Below are 6,937 nucleotides of genomic sequence, written 5' to 3'. Positions count from 1 at the left end.
CCTACAGACATATCATACTTATACAGGTCTTGATCAAAATTATCAGGAAAGATCAGGGACACCATAAATATTGAGGATAGAACAAAAAACATCAAGCAGGATTTTTTGGTAGGTTTTTAAATTTGATACATTTTTGGTAAATTACCAGGATGGTTAATTATAGGTAGGAACTTTATCTGGTAAACGAGACTATCACTTTTACCATAAGATAAATGGTTCAATATATGATAAATATGACTCCAATATGATTTCTTATGTATATCATACTATTCAGACTTAATTCTTACAACCATACAAGGCAAACACACTATTATTATACCCATTTTATAGAAGAGAAAGCTGAGGCAAGATAAGATGACATAACCTGTCCAAGATCACACTGACAGGACAAGGGTTTGAACCTAGATAGTCTGATTCTTTTTTTTTTTTTTTTCTTTTCTGAGACATGATCTCACTCTGTCGCCCAGGCTGAAGTACAGTAGTGCTATCACAACTCACTAGAGTCTCAACCTCCCATGCTCAAGCAATCCTCCCGCTTTAGCCTCCTGAGTAGCTGGTGAGATCAACAGGCATATGCCATCACAGTCAGCTAATATTTGGATTTATAGTAGAGACAGTGTCTCACTATGTTGCCCAGATTGGTCTCAAACTCTTGGGCCCAAGATATCCTCCCACCTTGATGTCCCAAAGTGCTGGGAACACAGGCATGAGCCACCATGCCCAGCCAACAGTCTGACGCTTCAGCTCATACTCCTATTATGCAACACTGCCTATATGTCTCTTTTAAAATTACATTCGTTCATGTTGCACCACTTTCCATTACTGAATTTAGCAACTCTTTGTAGAAGAAACAAAAAACGACACACACACAATCAGCTTAGAATTCAGGGGGCAGTATAGGCATTTTTAATGTTTAGAGCAGCTAGGAGTTAAGATAAGGATTGTCTCAGAATTATGGCCCAAGCATTCAACTGAGAGATGGGGTTGGGCCTCTTACTTTCCTACCAGGTAACATCCTAAATATGTATTATTATTTAGAGCTACTCAAGAGCTGGACTCAAAGAATGCTTGCCTCCTTGCTCTTCCCCGGTTATGAGCCAAGGCATAAGACATCATCACTCTTAGAAAGCCAACAACCATAGACAGTTTTTTCTAACAGCTACTCCAGCGTCTAAGATTCTACATTAATTTTACTTTAGTTTGTCTCTTTCTGTGCTGCTACAGATGATCAAGAGGTACTATTTCAAAGAAATGGCACTTGACCAATTTTTTCCCCTCTGAGTACAACAAGGCTCATCCAATTTTTCCAGACCCATATTTAATGACCGATTAAATGGAAGATGATCCATTTTTATAGCTGATTTATAAAATCTGTATTGCATTAATAAGTTGCCTTTAAATAGTCTTTCTATGGTTAATGGAAGATACTGTATTCCTCAAACATTTGCTGATGTGCTACAGATTTTGGAGACCATAAAGCACTTAGTTTCCCAGAATCTTCTTACTCAACCTAGTGGCGCAGTCAGTATAAACTCTACCAACTCCCTGACCCCTTAAAAATTCTAGTAGCATCATACATAGTATATTGCATAGAATAATTATTTGGGAAAACATTGGAAAGCTGAAAACAGATATTTAAAAATAAACACACATTTAAGTAAACTTTAAACATACAAACAGATTAACAACAAAATCAATTTTAACTTTAAATGTCATATGGTAAGCATTAAATAATTTTGTTAGCCTTCTTTTCAGTATACTATTTTTCTTTTTTCTAAATTACTCTTTGGTTTTCCAAAGATTTGGACTTCTTTCCCTCCTTGTATATGTATTCTTGTAAGGAGCCTGTGGAGACTCATAAAAACGTTTTCTTATATCCCAGATGGCTCTCTTCTTTTGATTTTCATCTTTTTTAGAGGCAGTACTACTTAATAGCTGATGGTTAGCAGCTCTTCTACTGAGTGGGCTGTTTTTGGTGCTTAGCAAGGACTGCAACTCTCTATGGAACCATGCTTAAAGAAAAATACAATAGCTACCTATTCATATTATAGAAGCCAACTCCCTATTAGCAGAAGTTGGAAGAGTTCTTACTAATGAATATCCACAAAATGTTTAAATTGAGTATATAGCTATATACATACACACATACTTTAATTCATGACACTGATTATGTTTGTCAATACTTTTTTTATACATGCAAAAATGAAGAAATAAATTTTAAACTGTGAACTAAAATGGGACCAGATTTTAGGAAAAAAAACAGTATTTCCAAGCACCTGAATCCAGGTCTGGGTAACCACAGTCTCAATGGTCCAAACCTCCTTTAACATAGCAACATGACAGGTCTGGTTGACAAGATTCCTATCCTAGGACACATCACACAACCAGTCTCATTAATCTGTGTGTGTGTGTGTGTTTTACTTTATTAAAATTATGAGTTTATTTCATATGTGCATTTCTGTGCCTCACCATTTCCATGTCTGATCTCTATTACTGCCCTATCCTAATATTCCATACATACTTAAAACTTGGAGTTCTTAAAAGGAGTACTTAAAAGGATGGAGTTCCATCTTTAAAAACTAAACAGGCATTTTGGACAACATATTCTTAGCAGTGGAACCTGGTCAACATTTAACAAACATGGTGGGGAATGTTCTTATTTTGCATTACAAAAAGGACAGCCAGATGTCAACTGTTATAAAAATAAGAGAGAAAAAATTTAACAGCCCCTCAATGATAGACTGGATAAAGAAAATGCGGTACATGTACATAATGGAATACTATGCAGCCCTAAAAAAAAAAAAAAACCAAGATTATGTCCTTTGCAGGGATATAGGTGGAGCTGGGGACCATTATCCCTAGCAAACTAATGCAGGAACAGAAAACCAAATACCACATGTTCTCACTTATAAGGGGGAGCTAAATGATGAGAATACATGGACGCATAGAGGGGAACAACATACATTGGGGCATACTGGAGTGGAAGGTGGGAGAACGGAGAGGATCAAGAGAGATAATTAGTGGGTACTAGACTTAATACCTGGCGGTGAAATAATCTGTACAACAAATCCCCATGACACCAGTTTACCTATGTAACAAACCTGCACATCCTGTACATGTATCCCTAAAGTTTTTAAAAACCTGTTTAAACTGTTTTCTTAAAGAGACTTCCTCCACTGCCAGGTATCTCTAACAGTCTTCTATCAGTCACCCGGAAGCAATTTTTCACATAATTGATGAATTTGGCTTCCACTTTGGGAAGAGAACCATCTTCTCCTATTCTTGCTTGTATTTTTGCTTCAATATCTTCTACAGAACTAGATTTTTCTGGTGTTTTAGGAGTTTTTTCCCGGATTTTTGAACGATTCTTGACCTTTCGATCTTAGCTTTGATGGTTTTGAGTCCTTCCATTCTGATTTGAGTTTTGTGCATTTTGGGCTGGAATATCTTCTACAGATTTCTTCACTGAATATTTTACTTCAGTTTCCTCATCATCAAAATCATCTTCTTCATTATATCATCATCATCTTCAGCAGCATCAAGTTTTACTTTTTCCTGTGGAACGTTGCTACCACCTCCAGGGGAAGATCACTTTCCAGATATAGTTAGGAGTTTCACACTCTCCTCCACTTCCTGATTCTGCATCTTCCTCCACAGCTACGAATATGCACAGGCCCTGAACCACACTTCGACCGTAAGACCATGGGTGGTGTTACTTCAAAGCCCCCAAGCGAAACTGTTGGCTGTACAGACGTTTTCAAAGTTGCCAGTGTTACTTAATTCGACTGCCTTCATAATTCACTGCCTCTGCTTCAACAATGCGCAATTCATCTTTTGCACAGGGCCCTAAACTGGCCATTCTTAAAGATAACTGGTACTTATTTTCACCATTATCCACCTTAAAGTGCTCATCTTTGCCGGCCTTTAGTTCACAACCAAAAAGATAATTCTGAGGCCTCGGGGGGCTCACTGCCACGTCCACTGAAATTTCCATGGGGTGGTGGCACTCAGGTGGCAGAGAAGGTGGATGGAGATAAACAACTACTGCTCTAGAGAACAGCTGCACAGGACAGAATCACACCAGGGCTTAGCCTCTTTTTTCAATAAGCTATCCACTAATCATCTGTAGATGGCAATATAGTTAAGTTGTCCGTTATGGTTATGGACTGAGCTGTATCCCTCCAAAATTCATATGCTAAGGTCCTAACCCCAGAACATCAGAACATTACTGCTTTTGGAGATAGAATCTTTAAAAAAGTAATTTAGGTAAAATGATGTCGTATGAGTGCGTCCTAATCTGATTGGTATCCCTGCAGGAAGATGTTAGGATACAAATACCAAACATGCACAGAGGGCAGACCATGTGAAGCTATAGGAAAAAATGGCCATCTACAAGCTAAGGAGAGAGGCCTCAGAAGAAATCAAAAGTATTTAACACCTTGATCTCACACTTATAGCCTCTGAAGAAAAATAAATTTCTGTTGTTTAAGCCACCCAGTCTATTGTATTTTCTTATGGCAGCCCTGGTGAAATAATACAGACACACGTCTGGTTCACCAGATTCCTATCTCAGGGGACATCACATAACCAATCTCATTAACTTATTTTCCTTAATCACGTAGATGGCTAATCATCTATAATTGACAATACATTTAAGCTGACCTTAAACATATAGCATACTTGCAGCTTCAGACAAAGGGACTAACTGTATAAGAGGAATCAGCAAAATAGTTTGAACTATTCTCTTTTCACCAGTTAAAAGTTTCTTAACATAACCCTAGTTACACGAAGGAGGGGGGAAAACAGCCATTCTTTCTACTTTCAATGAGAATATTGTCAATATTGTCAACAGGAATATGGACAACATTTTCATTTTAATCTAGGTTTCTCTATTTCTTACAGATTAACTGTCCTTTAGTCTTGATATATACACAAGTGCCTTGTGTGGTAGTCTCTTGTCTTATAGCCTTCTAGTATTGCATGGGTAGACTGCAGTCCCCTCAGTAACAACTAAGACAATTGTTCTAATGATGATTCTGTATTTGAAATGGAAAGTTCAACTCTTATATTATGGAGAAGACATTTTCAGCGTCTCAGAGGATGACAAATGTTTTGGCACTATAAAGCAAAATCCACCTCATTCACTCCCGTATAATTGCTTAGTGTAACCTATTACCCATATTATGAAAAGAAAATGTATAAGCTCATAAATACTTACTACTTTGGAAATTCATTGTGAAAAGTGGTTGAGTGAATCTTGAGAGACCCCTATTGACTTTTTTAGGTATTATGAGAAATCCACCAGTGTTTAAGATACACTGTCTGCATTCCCTTGCGCTTGAGAGCATTTGCCTAAGTTAAGGCTGCCTGCAATCAGGGTAATGCCTTATTTATCTTTGTTTCCCAGAGCCTACTACATAGCCCATTACCATTAGAAATTCAGTAACATTCATTTAACAAAATTAAAGTATGTTGGTTAGAAGTGAATTACTCACAATTAAGAGGCTCCACATTGCGACTAGGTTCAATATATGACAATTTATAGAAAAGAATGGGGGACTTTTCACAGTTCCAAGAGCACAAATACAGTGGGGTGTCAGGTTCAACTGAAACCTGGGAACTGAATGCTGTCAAGGTTCTTCCTCCATCTCTCTTCTTGTCACATTTCTTTCATTTATACCCTCTCTGTCCATTTATCTAGTTCGTACAAAAGAATACATGACTGCTAGCAGAAACCAAGTTTTAAATGCTGCGGTTTTTCACCGTGTGTAGAACACGTGCTTTGATTAGTCCCCAGTCCAGATTCTCTAGTGAGTTTTAGGCAGAGGAGACAGCTGCAAGTCTTAGAAGAAAACAATAAACAGATATTCCCATTAAAGTCTACATTATAAATGAGAGAATGAATAAATGAAGGAATGAACAAACACATTAGTAGTTTTCTGGCATCAGAATATTAAAATAGCACTGAGAAGACAAGAGTATATAAAAGGACTAATTTATCAATTACTCTGCTGATTCTGTAAGTCAGATGGCCGTCAGGTGTTAATATAGTCAACTCATATAACAAATATACATTTTCAATATGGTAAAAAGAAAAGGTCGTTAGCAAGGGAAAATGCAAGAAATATTAAATATACCAAAATCCCATTCATAAATAGAACTATTTTATGGTGAAGCTGGATTTTATAAAAATCCTTAAAGTGTGAACATGCCTTTTGCCTTTTAAAAAATAACAATTCAAAATTTATACAAAATATGAGTAAGTTTGAATACAATATTGGAATCCTGGAAAACAGCACATTTATTTAAAAGGTACAAAAACAGATTTTTTAAAATTTGTTGTTGTTGTTGTTTTGGGGCATCTGTTAAATTTACTTTTGTTTCAGATGCATTGTCACTGTTTTCCCAAAAGCAGACTTAGCCAGATTGGATATGGATTTAATGTTTTTGTTTTTGTTTTCCACAGGATTCTTTCCTCTGTCACAAAACTTTGAAGCATACATTCTGGAGGTTTTATGAAGAATTAAAATAAAATTTAAACACCATCCTATAGTCTGCCACACAGTAGTTTTCCAGTAAACATTTGTTAAAGGCATGACTCTCCTGCGCTTATTTTTTTAATTCTCTGGCAGCAGACAGCACAGTTTGTGGACAATTTCTGAAGTGGATGAAGAAGTGGATGACTAGTGAAGTTTAAAGAATGGAGAATGAGAGGATTTTTATGATTTTAGAATTTCTCTGTTAAAAGTCTTAATGGTTATGTGGGAGGTATTTGGTTTGTACTTTAGATAAAATTAGGTGTTCTGGGAAGTGTTGACCTCATAGAATCGAGATCTTCCAAGCTTGAATGATTCTAGAGCAATTTAGTAATTCACTAACATTCTTGTGCACCACTGAGAACTAATGTTCAAGTCACAGAATTGTGTTAGCAGAGAAT

At 36.6% G+C, this 6,937-nt stretch overlaps 1 pseudogene; it reads right to left on the bottom strand.

Annotated features, from left to right (window-relative positions):
- Positions 1-3,145: 3,145 nt before the first annotated feature.
- Positions 3,146-4,144, bottom strand: LOC139363235 (nucleophosmin pseudogene; annotated as a pseudogene).
- Between the last annotated feature and the right edge of the window lie 2,793 nt (positions 4,145-6,937).

This window comes from Macaca nemestrina, chromosome 5, assembly GCF_043159975.1.
Source record: "Macaca nemestrina isolate mMacNem1 chromosome 5, mMacNem.hap1, whole genome shotgun sequence".
In the NCBI taxonomy this organism is placed as follows: Eukaryota; Metazoa; Chordata; class Mammalia; order Primates; family Cercopithecidae; genus Macaca; species Macaca nemestrina.
Note: the sequence above shows the minus strand (reverse complement) of the source record. Positions and strands in the feature narration are given on the sequence as shown.